At 46.1% G+C, this 20,155-nt stretch overlaps 1 protein-coding gene and 1 long non-coding RNA gene across 6 annotated transcripts in view; one reads left to right on the forward strand and one right to left on the reverse strand.

Annotated features, from left to right (window-relative positions):
• The window catches only part of LOC139794280 (uncharacterized), a 33,867-nt gene extending 21,523 nt beyond the window's left edge, over positions 1–12,344 (reverse strand). For both annotated transcript variants that reach the window (XR_011725060.1, XR_011725059.1), the window contains exon 1: positions 11,388–12,344. This is a non-coding gene — a long non-coding RNA (uncharacterized lncRNA). The remainder of the gene's footprint in view (positions 1–11,387) is intronic.
• A 205-nt stretch (positions 12,345–12,549) lies between these two features.
• PROX1 (prospero homeobox 1) overlaps positions 12,550–20,155 on the forward strand; it is a 50,359-nt gene continuing 42,753 nt past the window's right edge. Inside the window, exons 1-3 of one of the 4 annotated variants that reach the window (XM_071739626.1) lie at positions 12,553–12,943; positions 13,206–13,327; positions 15,797–18,656. The gene's annotated coding sequence lies outside the window, so the exon portion shown is untranslated. Of the gene's footprint in view, positions 12,944–13,205; positions 13,328–15,796; positions 18,657–20,155 lie in introns of all 4 variants that reach the window. The other 3 variants (XM_071739624.1, XM_071739627.1, XM_071739625.1) reach the window with 3 other exon arrangements.

The following is a 20,155-nucleotide window of genomic DNA, read 5'->3' on the forward strand; positions in this document are numbered from 1 at the left end:
GCTGCTGGCCAATCCTTGGAGTGTCACTTACATGAGTTCCAAAGTAATCTTCTGGCCCACCCTTCAGGAAAAAGATAAGATGTCATGATCAGCTAATAGGAAATGACAAGAAGAGAGAAAATGGATGGGGAGGGAAGGTTTCAGATTGAAAAGGCATTCTTTCCTCTAATGCCAACCCTGCTATCTAGAGGGCTGAGTTAATTAATGGGCTTTTGAGCAATTTGATCCATTTTTGCATATAGCATTAATTTTTCTACAGATACATATAACACAATTAACCTGTAGCTATTTAAAAAATCATACATGACAATCCCTTCAGTCTGGCAGGGAAAACATTGCACTTTTAGAGGAAAAAAAAGCATTTAATTAGGGAAAAATATTTTGTAAAGTCTTTGTTCATCTACTCTTCCAGACACTGCTTTCCATGCATCTGGCACAGGAACCCATTACCAAGATATTTGAGCACCTTCCACAACCAAAAAAAAACCCAAAAAAACCCACAAAATCAAACCAAACCACCACCAACAACAACAAAAACAAACCAGCACACAAAAAGACCAGACAAACAGGACAACTGGAAAATATCAAATTTCTGGCTTTCCTCCCTCTTCAGAGTAGAAAACCCTATCTGTCAGACACTAATTCACTTGAAATTAAGAAATCTGCTTCAGTCCCAAGTGAAATGTTAGAATGTCACTTGACGAAGTCCCACTGAGCAGAGAAGGAGAGGTTTAGGCTGGAAAACAGTTGTAAAGTTTGTCCCCTGGTGCTGCTCCACTGTCACCTCTAACTGGGGGGGGGACAACATGTCCTGCCCCCTTCAACCATCCTGCTGCACAGGCACAAAGCCCCTGATAGTCACTCAGCTTTGCAAAGTTCAACCAAAAACCTCATCAGAAGCATCAGACTTTTAAGATCATAGCCCTGCCATGATGTTAATAATTTCTCTGGGGGGAGATGCATCTCTGGTGTGTACAAAGCCCAGGACAGGGGGTTGTGGTCTCTGTGTGGCAGCTGTATGAAGGACAAATAAGAGTGGAGAGCCTTTGGTGGAGAGCTGAGCACGTGCTATGGACACAAAAAGGCTCCCTTTACACTGGGAAGAATTCAGAGCTTAACCAAGCCACAATATGTTTTGAAGCTTTTGCCAAAAAGTACAAAAACCTGTAGTCAGTGTAGCCAAGCATTTGATAACGAGAGTGGTTTCTTCTGCTCAACATATTTTCCTGGTGTATTTGTTTGTAAAGGTAGAGATAAGTGTAGTAACACAATCTGTTCTTTAATATCATAGGCAAAGAAAAATCAGTAGTCACTATCTACAACAGTTTACAATCTTTGTGAGGCAGCTGCAAGAATATGTTTATTTTTTTATTCTAAATATCTCAAATGGAGACTGATCCTGAAAACCTTTCTTCCCTCCAGTGACGCTTGTCTCCAATAATGATACGAATGAAAAGCAACTGCTCATGTAAGAAAGGACAACAAGATGAGGCTCAGGTTCCCTATATAATGATTGTAATGGTTATTTTCACTAAAGATAAGAAAGCAAACTCATATGTGAAACATCACAGAAACAAGCCATTCTGCCCCTATAAAAAATTTTGACAGTTGTCTGTGGAAAACACAGACTTCAAAAACTCTTAAGAATAACTGTTAGAAACCATAGCCAAAATAACATACATCAGCCTTGATTAGTTACATGAAAAAGCAGCCTTAAATTGATAGTTTAAAAACAGGAAAATTAGCATTATGATTAAACTTGAATGGCTAATAAAAAGAATTTTGCTAAAACAGATTAAGGTTCAGATCAAGGTCACAAAAGGAACTGATTGAGGAAAACTATCATTTTTGCTGGGACTCAGTGGCTGTTTTAGCAATGCTGTTTCCTCTGAATCACAGTCTTGTAATGAGAAATTACACTGCTGGGGTTAATAAAGTCTTGGCACCTGTTTTAGCCCCAAATTTCAGTTAAAACACTGTGGTCAAATAAAAAGGCAAATTCCTTATGTGCCAGTAGATGGAAAGTAATATAACTAATCTAAGTAACCTCTGGTAAAATATAAGGTGAATTTACACCATAGTTCCACTTGTGTTTGCTGTGAAGTCAGCCCAAGAAAAAAAAAACCTGCAAGTGACCCAAAGCCCTCTTCATCCTCTTTTTACTTCCAAAATAAACATCTTCTAGTCACAGTGCCACAAAACCCCATTAGCAGAGGCTGGGAAAAGAAATATACTAACAGGGTCTGAGATTTTGCCTTTCTGCTAGCTTCACCCCTCCTTGGATATGTATCCTGTGGATAAACTCCAGGAGTGCATGCCTCTGCCCCCCTTTCTGTCCTGATGGGCCTTGGATCCATGGATATGGTCTGATGTTCTGTGTTCCCAAGGGAAAGATTTACAGGGAGGCTTTTTCCAGTCTCTCTTCTTGCATCCAGACAGCATCATTCCTCTGCTGCAAATAGGACAGAGCTATACCTAAAAGCTATGGGTACAGGTAACCTCAGGAATTTCAGACCAGAATCCAACTTCTGCCCCTGATTCCCTTCTAGAAACGATTTTATATTCTGACTTATCTGACTTGTAGGGAGATGGGGTGATTCCCAAAGAGCTGATGTGTGAGTGTTACCATGGGCTCACATTTCCATCTTGTCTGGATGGTACCTAAGAGAAAGTGGAAGGGACCACAAGTGCTCAGGTGTTACCAGCCACCTCCCACAGGATCTTGGTGTCACCAAGCTGCATGGCAACAGTGTTTCCACTACCCTTTGGAGTGGTTTGCCTTTGAAGGTGCAATTCTACATCCATGTTGGATCCAGACTCAGCAGTGAGAGCTGGCTGTCCAGTAACAAGAATTTTAACACCAATGAAATCCCCTGCTTAGTCGATACAATGTGCCAATGAAATAAATGGTCACATCTACAGGAGGCTAGGATTTTAGGTTGATTCTTTTTCTTTCTTTCTCTTTCTTTCTTTCTTTCTTTCTTGCTCTCTTTCTCTCTTTCTCTCTTTTCTTTCTCTCTTTCTCTCTCCCTCTCTTCCCCTCTCCCTCTCTCCCTCTCTTCCCCTCTCCCTCTCTTCCTCTCTTCCTCTCTTCCTCTTCCTCTCTTTCTTTCTTCCTCTCTCTTTCTTCCTCTCTCTCTTTCTTTCTCTCATTCTTTCTCTCATTCTCTCTCTCTCTCTTTTTTTTTCCTCCTGGTCTGTTACTTTGCACAAGGGGGAGCTGGCACATCTGGGCTGTGCTGGGAGCTATCGCAGACCTCCTGAGCATTGGATTGCTGCTTGGTGGCATAAGCTATTGTTGTTGCTATTACTACTGCCAGGCCTGATGATCAGGGTCACCAAGCCAACGTGAGAGCTGTTGTATAACCCAGCAATAGAAAGACAGTCCTTGTCCCAGAACACACTCGGGCTGGTTTTCTGACAAGCTGTAACAGGTTCTGTGGCAGCACCTTTTCTGTCGCTAAATAAAGAACTTCTGTCTTGTGGAGCCTAAACCCGTTGCTGAAAGATTGAAAGGAAGATGAAGTAATAAGACAAAGGGGCAGTGTGCAGGGGGTTTTCAGCGTTTGTTTGTTTTGCTCTTAGTTGCAAGTAATTCACATGGAGGGAAGAACATTGACACTCAGAAGAAAATAAGTGCTCAGTTTTAGAAAGGACAACTGCCTCAGAACAAGCCAAATGCAAAAAGTCAGAATTATCCAGACAAGATTACTGGGCCAGAAATCACATTTATATTAGTACATATAACACATGTCACTTGACAATGAGTATCTGCAGCATGGAGTGAAATAACCCTCCAGCAGCAAAGTCAATATTTAAATCAATATCTCTGGTAAGGAAAATACCTTACTCATTGATATTGACTGAAATTTTTTCTTTATGAATCTCTCAGGAGGTAAACAGCATATTTCTGTTGTAAAAGCAACTAAACAGTACTGCCAAACAGGTATAATAATTCCTAGAATTCAATAGCACAATGCTCTGAAATTATTAATCTTGTTATAAATGCCTTTTGACCTTTATGTCAGGGATGTATTTCCTTTCCAGAAAAAGGCGCCTACACTATTTTGGACCTGAAGCTGCTGAGCGTGAGTCCAATAACTTCATTAGAAGCTTAGGACATGTTTTACATTATGTAGGTACCTAATGATTCAGCTACTCAAGGCTAAAATCCATAAGAGATGTTAGAGCCTTCATGCTAATTGCTGAAACACCCTCCATCCACTCCAGGGAACCTGGAGGAAAGGCACATGGATTGCAGAGCCCAGAGAGGGGGTCAGGAAGCAGAGCACACCCCCACAATGTGCACCATCACCTGGGCTCAGGGATACCTGGGCCCTCCTCCCTGTACCAGTGATGTATTTTGTATTACAGAGCCATATAGACAGGTGAAGCATATAATCCTAGAAGCAGAGCTCTACCTTCTCTCAGTTCATTGTTTTAAGCATCTTTCACAAAGTCAAGCTCATAGTTTGATTCCTCTTTGCAATGGGACAAAACCCCCAAAGGAGTGGGGGTAAGGATGACCCCATCTCTCAGCCTCATGGCCAGGCCACTTTTCAGAGAGAAGAGAGACATAACTTAGCATGGCCTTGGGACAAGAAAGGTGTTAATCACAATTTTCCCACCTTTTCCCACCTAGGAGAAGCATTGTAACATGTAGGCTATCCTATGAAAGGTGGGAACTGACACCACCATGAGGACATCTTGTAAAGAAAGCAGAGCTGAGCATGGTTCTGCTCATGGGCCCATGGGCAAAGCCTGTGAGGTGGCTCCTGGACAAGTGGTAGATATCCCTGTACATAGCTTCTCCTTCCAGGATGGCTCTGGCAAGAATAGCAATAGCCCTGTAGCATCTAGGGAGAGTGTGTCCTGAGCTGGAAGATCCACAATGGCTATTTTGTGGTACCTAAAGCCAGCCTATGTTCTGCTATATGTTTCTAAGTCCATTGGCTTCTTCAGGACCTTACAAAACATCTAGGCACTTGTGCTCTGTTAAAATTAATAGCATAGCTCTTGAGACCTGTTTTGACAGTGCCTCTGAAAAACTTGTTCCTCAATGCTTTGTAGGACTGAGTCCTTAGAGATTATAGCTCATTTGCATTCTTCACATCATGGGAATGACTTTTTACTAGAAAATATGGGGGGGTTAAACTGTTGCTCTATAATAGAAGCTATTTACTTTTATATAAATAATATATATATATTAATATACTTGTATGCAATATTACTTATTATTATATGATAATATAATATATAACAAACATGTTATTATCTAGATTATAAAACATATAATATAAATTGGATGGGGCTTTGAGCAACCTGGCATAGTGGGAAGTGCCCCTGCTCATGTAGGAGGGTTAGTACTAGATGATTTCTAAGGACCCTTCAAACCAAACTGTTCTATGATTCTTTGATTCTGTGATAAAATAAATTAATTTAGTGCACACAAAAGCACAATCAAAGTTCTTTTCCCCAGGTTATAATCCCTCTACAAAAATATCTTCCTCTTTCTTAAAAACACCAACCAACCAAAAGAACATAAGTCTATAAAATTAAACTACATTTCCTGTTAAATACCAGCTTTGATTATTCAGCAGGATAGGGTACAGCTTTAAACTATGAAATTCACTTCCTTTTCTCCTGCTTTATGATTTTAAACTTAAGACATATAATGCAAGTACTAGAACAGGGCAACACCAAGTATTTTTTCATGTGCTTTTAAGCCCTCCACACAGAGGATGGTGAAACACTTAGGGTCTTTGTACCACAGGAGGGTGGTGCTGGCTATGGGCTGTCACTCTCTGGTAGCTCTTCTGATACAACTGGTAGAAAGAAAGCTTTTGTACAAGACAACAGTATACTTCCCCAGAAAGAACAACCTCAAGAGCTTCCCAAACTTTGCTTATTAACTCTTGCACAACATCCCTTTGGCCCATGTTTGGCCCACAGGTTTTTGGGCCATGCTGCAGCTAAGGCAGGTTTTGGTCAAAAGAGGTAGAAAGCTAGTCAGCAAAGTGTGCAGTGACTGCTTTAACTCAATGCATATAGACTATAAACCTGTATCAGAGGAACAGATCAGAATTGAAGTCAAAATCAGCTTCCATCTCACATCCCTCTGTGCAGTATGGTGTAAATAAGAGCTTGTACAGGCCAGATTTGGGAGGGTGACTTCTAAACAGATTCTGTGATCACACCTCCTGGAGGTGCAACTTTGTGTAACACCAGGAGAATCTGATGCCAGCAGAGGGCAAAGGGGTTTCTGACTCCCTAGAGACAGATTTCCCCTCAGCAGGGTTGATGTGACAAATTATCACAAAGCCAGGGCTTCCAGAGTCTGCAGTTTGCTGTGAATTGATGTACCAGGGGAATTCCCGTGCTGGCAGTGTCAATCCAGTAGTGTGCCACTCAGGGCCAGATCAGCAGCTGATGTAAACTGGGATGGCTCTGCTGGATCTGACATTCTGACATCTGACATTCACTCACTGAATGGAAGACTAAGAGGAAGAGAGGGATGACATATCCATGGCATCACTAGTTCAGAGAGGGTTGAAAGGGAACAGACCCAATGCCTACTACCAGTGCTATCTCTGTTACCACAGAAGGGATTCTTCCAGGAATCTGGGAGAGAAGCATCAACATGGAGCTTTGCAGTGTCTCTGGAAACACATTCAACCTGAAAACCCTGCTGAAGCCAGGTACCCAGGGCCTCTCATTCTCATGCCACAGCTCTCTCATTCCCCCAGCCTGCATTGTTCAGCTTGGGGAGACACAAATAGTTAATCTTAGGAGCAATTGGGCAGAAATGGGGTTTGGGAACCAGTTCACCAAATTTACACAGTGGTGTTTAAACTGAGCAGGACATTAGCTGGTACTCAGTGGGCAAACTTAATGGGCAGCATCACCCAATCAGTCTTTTCCCATGAAAAACCTGCACCCTAGGTGCTACCAAGTGCTAATTTGTTAAGAAAGACTTAATTGAGTGACAGTTAATTATTGACTGATTCGAGCTACTTTATCTCTCAATCAAAACCTGGCTCTGTCCCAGGCAGCGAGCAATTTACAGCCACAAAGGTAAATCTGGCCACGTGCAAGCTTTTTATGCTGAAGCCTGATGATGGCTCTCCCTCCCCCACCCCAAGTTTCTGCAAAAATTTCTCTCTGAAGGAGCCGATGATCCCCTGGTGATCACCAGCCCACGTCAAGGTGGTTACCCTGCTTAACCCCACTTGGCACAGAGTGAGAATTACCAAGGGGACGTCCATCTGGAGCTGCCTGAGATAAGAGGTGTCCAGTGTTAATAAACAGGCTTCCTCTACACCTCAGCAGGGCCTTCCTTTTCTAAACAGTCTTCCTTTAATGTTGTAAAATGTTTTTTTCCATTTACTCAATGATCATGCCTTTCCTGGTGGGGGAAGGTCAAGGCAAAGAGAAGAGAGGACAGGAGAGGAGAGGAGAGGAGAGGAGAGGAGAGGAGAGGAGAGGAGAGGAGAGGAGAGAAGAGAAGAGAAGAGAAGAGAAGAGAAGAGAAGAGAAGAGAAGAGAAGAGAAGAGAAGAGAAGAGAAGAGAAGAGAAGAGAAGAGAAGAGAAGAGAAGAGAAGAGAAGAGGAGTGGCAGTAGTAGTAACCACAGCAATATCACAGTCACTTACTGCAGTATGTCTAAATATTCATTAATGTTTTATGCATCCTAAAATGCCATATACAAGGGATACAGCATCCCAGTGAGGTTAATGAATGAATGAGGTGCCCTTGAAGGTTAATTTGCACAAAAAAAAGGTCAAGGGACATCTTCAAAACAAAATATTGATTAAAGCAAGTTAGGTGTTTTGACTTGAAGGAGACATGAAGGATTAAAAAGCAAAATAACACAGTATGGATAAGAAAGGAACAGGAAAGAAAAAACACCACCCCCAGACACAAAGGAAATGGTAGAAAACATATCTGAATCAGCTAGTCATCTGCTAACAAGCTGTAAAGATTTCCAATGACAAGTTGTCACATTAGTTTAGTGAAACTGAAGCAGCACTTATCCCTTTTCCTGTGCTTAATCTCTCAGCAAGCTGCACAGAAACATGCTACCAGTTTAATAGGATTAGTTTATTTCACTTTCTCCTCTCTGGAGGTTGTGAGGTTTTTTGTTTGGTTCTGGGCTTTTTTGTTTTGTTTTGACTTTTAAAAAATATTATTATTTTAAATGATTCTGTTTCTATCAATAACAGGTTCTTGAATTAGATTTCACTCTGCTGAACCACTTAGGTTGCATTCATTCTCCAGGTTAAAGGCATTTCTTCCAAAGGTTTCCTTTTTGAAAGGCCAAGGCAAAGGGAAGTGAGGAAAAGCTCTAAGTTCAGCCGTTACACACATCAGGCACCCAGTTCTCCACTTTCTCATACACACACACTGATGATGTTTTATTAATATCAGCAGAGTTATTTTTAATTCACACCAGAATAAGTAAGAACAGAGTCAGGCCTTTGTGGTTGTGGAGTGTTGTTCTTCTAATGCTTTAGAGTACTTGGACCTTCCCCACCCCTGAAAAATAAAGGGAAAAAAAAAAAAAAAAAAAAGAAAGAAAAAGAAAGAAAACCTACTATGTATTCACAGCCCCATTCTCTCATTTAGTTGGAACAGACACAGCAAGAAAAATGATCAAAGAAAAGGCAGTTTCAACAATATACCCTTGTCACTTTCAATTTTGTTGTCAGACTCCAAAGGAACAGAGGAATCACCCATGGTCATGGGCACACTGCAGAAGTTTTCTTAAGTTTCTTGCATATTTTTTTTCCCCCTTGAAGAAATGAAAGCACAGAAATCTGTAGATTTGCTTCAACCCTTTTCTCTTCAGAAGCACCAAAACTTGGAGGATTTATTTCTGATGGGACAAACCCTGCATCTGAACATAAACCTGACAACCCACTGTCAGCAGGAAACGTAGTATTTTGACCTGAAGTTTGTGGCACACACCAAGTGTTATCCAGAGGCAGAGGAGCAGGAGAAAACAGACCTGAGCACACCCTGGATTTGAATCCAAATTGAATTAAAATGGATTAATTTTTGTTAGGATCACTCAGAAAACAGTATGACTACCTGATGATCTATTATCAGGAAAAGGTCCTGGGACTTCTGCAGGAGTTTGAAAGGAGATTGGAATCTATAGCAGTTCTCTAGCAGGGACCATGCTGGCACTGGGTTGGGGGGACTAGGGCCAGTGAGGAGCAAACAGCCATGTGCCACTCACAGCAGTAGGAGGCTGCCCTGCTGCTGCCCATGCCACCAGGCCCTAAAGAAGGCACCAGGAAAGTACTTCTCTCACTACAAATCCTAAACATGAGCTGGAACTAGATCCCATGGGCCCCTTCTGAAGTATTAAATTTTGGATGAAGAAGAGCTCTTCCTCCACCTCAAAAATTTCGGTGATGGGTGGGGGATTACTTCTGCTCCGGAGCTTTGAAACATCAACTTGCTTTCTTTAATAGGTTGCCTATCCTCCAGGATTAGAAGAGAGAAAGAGTCTGCAATTTTCAGAGCCAGAGAGGATGGGAGAGTAGAAAATAAGCACTTCATTCCACTTGGGCTCACTGTTGTGGCAGGTTGCAGGGTTGGTGTGTTTAGACTCAAAAAAGTTTCAAGACATGGGGCTGGAGGAATACAACCTGAAAGCAGTTATAGAAACAAGGCAGTGGGGCCGGAGGGTAAGTGGAAGCCCGCATACGTGGTACCCACAGCTGGGGCCAGGCTGGCTGCCACTGCACTGGTGTGAGATCTTGGGGACATCTCTTCATTCCCAGTGACTCAGTTTCTCTTTTGGGTAAATCAACAGTAGCCAAAGGTGGGTCCCAGTAGTAACAAACTCAGTACCATAGGCAGCTATTTATTTATTTATTAACATTTGCACGATTCGGCTTCACCTCTATATGTATCCCGGAGTCCTTTAAAGAAGACCGAAAAAAAAAAAAAAAAAGAATTCAAGCGAGTCACTCACCCGCCAAATTTAGCCTATCTCCCCCTGCGTCCAGACACACTGCTGTGCCCTTGTTGCCCAGCCCCTGCAGCACTTAGAGCTACAACGGGAGCCTGAACGCATCGTCCCGGCCAGACGAGCCCCCCAGGAATGAGCGGGGACCATGCCCGTCTCTCCGCGCCAGCGGAACTCAGCGCGGGCCGGTGTAGCCCCATCGCTTCCCGGTGGCGGAGAGCCCGATGCCCCTATTCCTAAAGGTCTCACGTTAAAACAATTCGCGGCGAAGCCGTCCCGGAGGGCAGAGGTTCCCGGGACCTTCAGGGCGCGACAGGCACCGGGCACCTTTCCCCGGCACCGCGCGGGATGCGGGACGAAATCAGTAGCAGCCGAGTTCTCTGGGTTGCGCCCCGTTGCCCCGGGAATCTGCTAGCGCCGGCCCCGGGATGGGTCCCAAACCTGGGCACAGCTTGCCAAGGAGCCCGGCCCGACGAGGAGGGGAGCTCCGCACTGCCGCGGAACCGGGAAGGGCAGCGGTGAAAGCAGCCCATCCTCGCCCCTCAACACGGCGGCCGCGCCGGGCCAGGGTACGGCCGCCCTGTGCCCCGACGTGCCGGGCGCTGCTCACGAAAGGCTTCTCCTCCCGCACCGGTGCGGGCTTCTCAGAGGGGTGTCACCAGCTGTATCTTTCCCTGATCCGCCGGCCAGGGCAGCGGAAGGGAGATTGGTATTTTTTAACTCGGAAGCAGCTTTCCAGTGGCAGCTCGGCAGCGCGAAGGGGCCGCTTTGGCCTGTTCGGGACGATTCTTTCGTGATCCGCGGCGGGTGGTTTGTCACATTACACACCCACCTACCCTCAGGACCCCTCTCCCCGCTGCAGAGGCAGTACGGAACTGCCACAGCCACCCCGAAGCGGTGGCCAGCCCGGCCTCTCCGGCGGGCAGCGGGGAGAGGAGCCCCTGCGGGAAGCCACGCGTTTGGCGCTCGCAGAGAGCGGGCAGAGGCGGGCAGGCCCGGGGTGCGGGCTTGCTGCCTGTGGCCGACTCCCAAACTTTGGCGACGGAGAGTGGCCCTCGCATCGCGCCCTGCCGAGGGGCTTCCATGCCCGGCCAGCGCCGCGGAAGCCTGTGGTGTTGTCCGCACCCACGCGTGGGTTGGGCGCTGGGGTTCCCCTCTACTGAGACAGACCCTTCAGGTGGAAGGGCAGGAGAGGAGCGGCTCCCCGGGCGGCCAGAGGAAGGGCAGAGAGGGAGCGAGGCGTGACCTGGCACGAAGCTGCGGCTCAAATTTTGGCAGGGGTCGCCGGTGCCGCCCCTGCCTGCCCTCGCCGCGTCCGGGCTCTCCCCTCCGGTCGGAGCTCCCTTTCCCGCACGGCAGCCCCGAGGGGCGGGCGCGGTCAGGCCCGGCGGGGCCGCACCGTCCTTACCTGCCGCCGAGCGCCCTGCAGCGCTCTCCTGCCGCCGGTCCCTCCGTAGGGCCTTATTCCCTCTCCTCAGTTTATTCCCCTGCCGTCTGCAAGCCCAAAGCTGTTGCGTTACGGGCGGGCTCACCGCTCCGGCGGCAGTGGCCGGGCGACCCTCCGCGGCGGCCAGGGCGGGGGTGCGGGCTCTCCCTGCCCCACGCCGCTGAAACCTACGCTCACGGCGGGACAAAGCGCGCCCGGCAGGTTTTGGTCTGGATTGCAGACGGGACTTGCTGGGGAGATACGGCTATTTTTTTTTTTTTTTTCCTCAAATTAATTTTTTCCCAGCGCTTTCTCGCCAGAGACGGCGGGGAGCGGGCTGTGCTGAGATGAGTGTAGGTTTGAGTTGACTGAAAGTTTGGGCGCGCTGAGCAAGGGGTCCGGGGCCGGCGCCGCCCGCAGCCGACACCCAGGTTTGGGCACTGCCGGTAGTTCCATGCGGCGCAACCTGATGGTGTTTTATTTTCTGCCCCGCAGGCGGGAAGTAACCGGCACGGCTCCCGCTCGCTGCCCCGGCGAGAGACTCCGTGCAGGGAGGTAGGCGGCCACCCGCCCGTTCCTCTTAAAAGTTTGTGACCGCCAACGAGAGGGGTTTTACTTCACCGGCCCGATGCTAAACGCATGAGAGACGCGAACTCGGGGCAGCGGACGCCGCGCCCCGCACTCCTCTGCGGAAGCTTTCCCGCGTGTGAAACGTTCCCGCGTGGGGCACCGCGCAGCATCCCCCGTCCCTTCGGTGATGACTTTCCTAAAGTTACTCTGTTCCCCTCCACCTTCCTCCCCACGCGGGGCGGCTTTTGTCCGTCCCTCAGCTTTGCCTGGCAAAAGGAGGGGGAGGCCGCCACGTCGGGCTGCAGCTGCTGGCGCCCCCGCCCCGTGCCCGTCCGTCCCCACGCAGGTGCGCGGCCGCCACCACCTTCCCGCGGGGGCGGGGCTGCCCCTCCTCCCCCCCTCGACTCCCCCCCACGCTATTCCCTCTCCTCTCTCCCGGCTCCTGCCAAGTTCTCCCAGTCCCCCCGTCCGTCCCAAGGAGCCTCCCGATTGGGCGCCGGGCCGGGCCCACGTCACTCCGAGCGTGACGTCTAGTCTTCCTGTTTCCTTCAGCTGTGTCTTAAAGTAAATCTTGTGGCGGTGCGGAGCGCTCGCTCGGCTCGGCCAGCCCAGCCCAGCCCAGCCCAGCCCAGCCCTGCCCTGCGCCCCGCCGCTCCGCGCCACTCCGCCCCCGCTCCACCGCCGCTCGTCCGCCGCTCCTCTCGGCTCCGCTCGGCGCCCGCAGCCCCGCGGCCACTGCCCGCCCGCCCGCACTCACTCGCCCGCCCGCCCGCCCTCCCTTGCCCGATTAACATATTCATCAGCGGCGGCGCGCGCGTGTCCGTGTGTGCGCGCGTGTGTCCGTGTGTCTGTCTGTGTGTCCGTGCGGGGCGCGTGCGGTTGGTTCATGTGCGTGTGCGTGTCTCCCCTTCGCTCTTGCCACCGGCAAAAAAAACCCCAGAGGCTCAGTTTCGTCGCCTTTGCACGGAGTAAGTACCCGCTCCCTCCACGCGCCCCTTCGGTCCCTCCCTGCTTTTTTCGGCCTTTTCGGGTGTTCTTGGTTTGCCTTTTTTTAATTATTTTTTCTTTCTCTATTTCTTCCTTCCTTGTTTTTATTTTTTTTAATTATTTTTCACTTGCTTGGGCTCCTTTAAAAAGAACTGGAGGGAGGAAGGGGTGCGTGTGTGTGGAATGAAATCCCCGGCAAAAATATCGTTCACCGTTATCAAACCTGTGCTTCTTTTTTTCCAGGGGACAAAATTGCAATGACTTTGTTAGCTGAGTAGTTGTAATTCCCCCCTAGATAAAGCGGTAAGGATTCGGGAGCGCCGAGCCCGATGGAGCGCTCCCCGTAGCCTGCCCAGGGCTGAAGAGTAAGTGACCTGCTCGTTGTTAGGTGATCCTCCCCCCTTCCCCTTCGCTCGCTCGCTGCCACCTTTTGTGGACTGGGCTTTATTTTATTCCGCGTGTTGGAGGACAGTTTTGCGGGGACGGAAAGAGCAGCGAGGATTTGGCTTTTTTGTTGTTCCCAGCTTCCTCCTCCCCCCCGTCCCTGCCGAAGTTCCCCATCCCCTGCTTTAAACTCCTGCTCCGGTCCTCTGAGCCTCCTCTTTGTCTTGTTTATTATAGCTGCCTTTCTTTTTGTCTCTTCCAATTTGCTTGTCATTTGCATGTCGCTAGTTCTTCTTTTTAACCCAAACTGGGAAGGGCAGGGACTTTTTACTCTGATTCTTCTAAACCTTGCAAGTACTATTTTTCATTTCCAAGGGTGGGACGAGCTGAGAATTGTGAAAATGTGTAGAAAATTGAATTTGAGTGGTTGGTAGTGAGCACATGAGATCAGATTCAAGTCGCGGGATAGGAGACTTGATCTGGGAAAATATTAGGATTATTGGTACTTTCTGCTTGTTTGGTTGTTAGTTTTTTTCTTTGGCGTGGGATTTAATTTTTTCTTAGCTTTTGATGGAGATCTTCCGTGGCTTTTGTTGTTGTTGTTGTTGTTTGGTTGGGGGTTTTTTTGTTTGTTTGTTTTGGGGGTTTTTTTGTTGTTATTGGTGGTGGTTTTTTTCCTGTTTGTCGGATGAGTGACCAGGAGCACTTTGCCATGTGTTTAAACGGAGTTAAAGCGCAGGAGGGAACTGTGCAGGGGGGAGTGGGGGCTGTGCGGAGGGGACGCGCAAGGTTGGATTTAGGGTGAGCGACCCGGGATGGAGGCGAGGGTGGGAAATGCGGGCCCCGATAGAAGAAGCCGGGGCAGTGCTCCGCGGCACTGGGCGCTCCGCGGGGGGCGGAGCGGGGGCCACCCCGGGAGCCGAGCGTCTTTGAGGAATAGGGGAGAAAGTTTCGCGCATCCCCCGCGCTCGCTTTGAGGCGGCTGGAAGGACAGAGCCGCCGGGACCGGGACAGGTGCGCGGGGCGCGGGCAGGTGCGCGCCAGGCGGAGGGGCCATGGGGTACGGGAGGTTCCGGCCGCCCCCTCTCTGCGCCGCTGGGACCGGTGGCGGGGTCAGCCGTGGAAAGCGAGCCGATAGATCGGTACCCGCGGCTGGTCCGTGTGCCCAAGAAGGCCCATCCGAGGTGGGATGGAGCTCTCGGAGGGGTCAGTGTCACATACGTGTGCCCGTCTACGGAAATACCAGATACGGAGGATATTAACTTAATATCTTTGACAAAGTAGGAGACGTCAATCACGGCTGGCAGGGGAAAAGGCTGCAGACTAGAGGTGCCCTTGAATGTCGGGCAAAAATTGCCAGGGAGCTGCTAGTTTCCCACAGGTTCTGAGTGGTCGCAGCAGGTGCTGTGGTGTTTCTGGCTGCACAGCGAGTGTCACCCCAAAACCATCACCTGGGTCTGGGGACAAGCGAGGGGCATGTGGAAGCACATCCGTACATCCATGGCCACTGCTCGGTGGTAGAAAGGTCTGGAGTTGGCCAGTGTGGGGTACAGAAACACTGCCGTTTCACCACCGCGAGGTGTAAAAGATCAGATTATTTGTCACTTCCATCATCTGTAGAGGTCTGCCAGTATGCAGGATGAATTATACGAAGGCAGGTTTTTTTACCCCTAGATTTGCATGTGGCACATACCCTTTATGTCTTCCCCTTGCAGTTTTTCTGCGAGTTACAATCAATCATGTAAGCTTTATGACCACTGCGGGTCGTTTTGCATTTATTTTATCTGGTTTTTGTCCAGAGCTTACCTTTAGCAGCAATATCAGAAACTGTGAAATATTTATTAATACTCAAGGGTAGACTGAGTATCAACATTTCATGAGTTGAACTTGATAAAAAGTACAATGTATATACTTTTTGCTAACAGCTCCCGATTAAATTATTCTAAAGTATCCTCTGTTGGCTGAGTGGCACTGTCAGTATATACAGCTAGCTTGCCTGCCAGTTGAACTCTGAGGCCTCTCAGTTTATATGACTTGTGTCTTTTATGATCTGTTGATAAATTAAGATAGTCATAAGAATGGCCATGTTTTGAAATTGGAGTTGAATTTGATTCAGGTCAGAATTGTAAAAAACTTGCAGTTTCTAAATCGTGATTTATTCTGTCTCAAAGTGCAGCCTACCTGCTAGATTAACTAATTCAAGAATTGTGATTTAATGACATTGTGTAGCGTGGGAAAATATATCGTGAAAAACTTGGGCAGAGTTTGTAGCAGGAATCTTGCAGGCATTTCAGTATTGTCCCTGCACCGAGACCATGTGAGTTCTTTTCTTCACGATTGGTGAAATAACAAGGACCAAACTGGCTTGAGGGAGGGAAAATGTTTTTGGTTTTCTACCTTGAGCAGCCTGGTTTGTTTTTCTCATTCAAAGAATCTATTTTCTCAAGTAGTGCCAAGCATAGATACATGAAGAAGGGCCTGCATCTCCCCAGAAGAAAGGCCTGAACTAATGTGATGCCGAATCCCTCCTGTCAGTGAGCTCCATCAGTTCTCCCTGTAGTTGAGCATTGAGGATGCTTGGCATTCACAGGAATTACTGAATTCCTTGCTGGATTTGGCTCTGGGTATCACAGGGTTCATAAAACAAGGGAGGCTCTTCTCTTTAAGGCTGAAGAGTTGATGGCATAAATTTGAAGTAGATCAGGCTCTAATTTTTGCTTCATATGGAGAAATCCTAATAAACTGGTTGTTGATGCTGAATTAGTTGCTCATCATTTCTGCCTTGTTTCAAATTCTTTCCTTACATGTCTCAGCGAACGGGGTTAGAAAACCCCTTCTCCCAAGAAAACTTGTGTCGGAGCTGTACAAAAAGGTAGTACTTTCTCATTTGTGGCTGACATGATTTTAGCACTGAACAGATCTATGGAGAATAAATGTCATATGTTCTTTGGATGTTAGCTGTGGTTTTGTGTGTGCAATGCTGTTGACTGGAATAATTTTCACCCTGCGCTTCCTGGCTGATCCTGGCAAAACCATAGTCCTCGTAGCACGTTAGAATGAAAGATGTAAATATTTCTATTAGCAAAAGCATGTTGTATTTTGTGTGTGGTATTGGCATAGTGGGTTTACATGAAGCAGGCAGATGCTGGACTGAAGGAAGTAGTCGGCTTGTGAAAAGATAGGAGCAATTTCAGCTCTATAAACTGATACCTCCTTAAATTAATCCAGGAATATTCGTCAAGTTTGGTGCTGTGTATTTAATGGCTATCTAGGTTAGGCTGGGGTCCTTCACAGTGGCTGAGGAGGGTGAGATTGAATTTACATCTCCTTTGCATCTCATATGTGTATGAATTAATGTAGGAGAATATGATCAGCATCTTTGAGATCAAAATGATTTAACAAAATTGATTACAGAAAATAGATTTATTTGTAATCAGTGCAGTTAAATACTTTACATCATATTCCTTTCTAAAGACAGTTCTAGCCACAGGTTTGGTAACAGTAACTCTGTTAACTACAAATGAATCAGTTTGCAGTTAAAATATCAATGCATATTAATTCATATCAAATGGATATGAAATAAACCCGTGTCTGTAGCTGCTGTGCTGTTAAGAGGTTATTCATAGTGACATTTTAATCATAAGCCCTTAAAAAAAACTTCTGAAAGTAAATTTGTAAATAAAGTAGCGCAAGCTATGTTTATGGATGGACTTAACATCTGCTGAGGCCCTTAGTAAGATTTTTAATTGCAGCAGCATGAAAGGTGTTTGGTTTCTGAGAAAGCCACATCATATGAGGTGAAGCTTGAGATGTGGAGGGCAAATTTTAACATAAATGACACTTGGCATGCAAGGAGTATCAAAAATGACATGTAAAGCAAATTTAATCTTCACAAATTTAAAACTCTGTAACTCAGAAAGAAATTATGCTTCTGAAGATTTGTACATAGATATTGACAGTCTAAGCTATCTTTCTAACTACATATTGCTGAATAGCTGTACAGGCATTAGGCATATGAAATATCGTTTTGCAGCCAAAATACTGGTACTACGTATGACACCAACTTCCTGATTTTTTCCCTTTAAGTGTTCACTATTTGTCCAGTTCTAATCTAATCTAATCTAATCTAACCTAATCTAATCTAATCTGTCTCAAAACTGCCTGTCATGGCTGGGATTTCGCATCCTGCTGTATGTGGCATCCCTCTTTCCTTGAGGTGTGAATTGGTTTTGGTCCTTTGAGACCAAAACATTAATTGTCCATTCCATACCTGTTCTGTTTTGTCAGGCTAAAGTAGAACTAGTTCTCATATTTAAGCCGAAAGCCACATAAGCCTTAAATCTGGCTGGCTGTAGGCTTGGGATAAAACCAGGAAAAATGGGAGATGCTGCTTAATACCTAGGTTAAGTGTATGATAACTCCGATGCTTTCAGCTTCTAGCAAGGGAAGGAAGGGGCATCGCATGGCTCCTGAGCACCTCGTGCCGCATGTTTTCTGTGGCAGGCGCGGGCAGGGGAGCAGCTGCTGGTACGGGGGCTCTGGGAGAGGAAAATGGACACTGGGGAGGAAGGATGCGTGGCAATGACCTTCCAACCTGGTGCAGGACAGCCTGTTTCCTGAGCTGCTGACTCAAGGGTACAGCAAGCCCTCCCCATGTGTGTCCTTGGTTGAGATTGGGCAAGAGAGAGGGAAACAGTGGTCAGGCACCTCAGATTTGCTGGGTGCAAAACTTGAAACCTGACATAAGGTTTTTGGTGCGAGTCTGGGAACTTTTTGCTGGATCTCAATCAAGCATAACTTGACTACAGAAGAGGAAGGAAAAGCGTGAAGGTTTTCAATGTTGGTGGTTTGTTTTGGTTTGTTTTTTTTCCTATTGGCAAGTATTATCTTTATGCAGAATGCCTTTAGAGTATCCTACATGCAGTAAGCCAGAGCTCTTTCGGTTACCTTCCAATTAGTTTATATCGCTTTCAAATGAACACCACCAGGCTGCAGGCACAACCTTGACCCTGGCTTGTTCCATGCCAGTATCGCTTGCTTAAAAGCTCCAGTGGTGGTCGCCCCTCTCCACCCCCTGAGGACTTGGCCATTTATTTTCAAAAACAACCCTACTGACAATCCAGCTCCTCAGATTTTTTGTAGATGAAGACCTAATTGTAAGATTCTGCCTCCTGAAAAACTGCATTTGCATTAATGGAGAGAAGGCAGGAGACAGTCCTATGCAACACATACTGCCAAGCAGGACCTGATCTACCATTCACACCTAACAAGGTTTTGGTATCCCTGGACTCCAGAGGAGTTGCTTGCCAGGTGGGATGCTGTCTGGAGTGCAGGTGGTGGAACTGGGCCTCTGCAACTTAGCTCCTTGTAATTTGATTATTATCGTGAGGTCTCCAAACTTCACTTAGTGTGCTTCTTGATAAGGAATGGTCTCTGAAGGCAGTGACCTGATATTAGTGTAAGGCTCTGGATTTTCCATCTGAATTCATGACATTTTTTTTTTAATATATTTTTATCATTCTTTGCTTTCCTGTATGCAAGGAACTAGTAATGTAAACAAACATCACATCCCTAGCATAACTGTCTCTGACACCAAATCTCTGAAAATTCTTTTAGTACATCCAGAATATATGGGCAAAGGCTGCAGAGTAAACATAATGTTTCTAAGTATTAAAAGCTTTGCTTTTTTTTTTTTTTAAATTTTATTTTATTTTATTTTGTTTTATTTTATTTTATCCCGGTTGCAAACTAAGCATTGCCTACTGTCTTGATTTTACAGATTATTTCATGCTGAAATTGTGCCTATTTGCATGGATAGTCATTCTTTAAAACTAGCCACAGATGCAGTCCTAGGGAGCACGTAGATGTTTTTACAGGTGAACCGAAAGAGATGGGAGCAATTCCAAAAAGTCTGCATGCTGCCTTTGGCAATATACCCTGTTATTGTGAAGATTGTGCTCTGTTAAGCAAATGTAAAGTTTAATATTAGATAAGCATTGCATGAAAAATATTTTAATTTTCCTCAGTGTTAAATTTTAAGAAACAGGAAAGAGCATCTAGTGCTTTATGTGCAGTGTGAGTTTAGCATCACTAGTTAATAAGTCACAAATTATGTCAAGAGCCTTTTAGAAAATGCAAGAAAGTGTGTTGTATTTTTATGCTGTGTTCCTGTGAAACAATGGGAGTTCATATAAAGAGAAGGTATCTTCCTTTCTCATGCAGCTGATTGATGTTATTTCTTTCATCTTTCCATATTTTTTCTCATCTTTTCTGCATGTCACAGGAAATAAGATTCTGTGTATTCAAAATATTACATATAAGAAGGGCTTCACTGGGCATTTGAGATACTGTTCTTGGAGATTTTTCTAAGGCAGAGAGATGTGACACCAAACATGACTCGTTTCTGCTATGCAAAAAATTTCATGTCACATATTTTAGGTTCGGAAAAAAAAATCTTCAGCCTTTGGTAGTGGGGCTTGCTTGGAGAATGAAAGTTAAGAAAAGGGAAAGAATGTATGGGGAATCAGAAACACTGACGTGGCTAGGCACTGGTACATATGAGGCTGTGTTAAGGAACTACATTTTGCCCTTTATTTGATCACATCTCTGTAAATATAATCCTGACCATAAAATATTTTAATGCATTTTTGCTTTGCTGAATAAATGTTTCCCTAATGATTTAAGAGAGGGTTTCTTTTTTTTCCCTAGTGTAAGCCTAAATGCATGTATGATTTCTTTGCCTTTTACATTCACGTGTACTATCCTACCTACTATGAAGTGAAAGTTGTTGTTTTGACCTTCGAATGTTT

The sequence above is a fragment of the Heliangelus exortis genome, chromosome 3 (genome assembly GCF_036169615.1).
Source record: "Heliangelus exortis chromosome 3, bHelExo1.hap1, whole genome shotgun sequence".
In the NCBI taxonomy this organism is placed as follows: Eukaryota; Metazoa; Chordata; class Aves; order Apodiformes; family Trochilidae; genus Heliangelus; species Heliangelus exortis.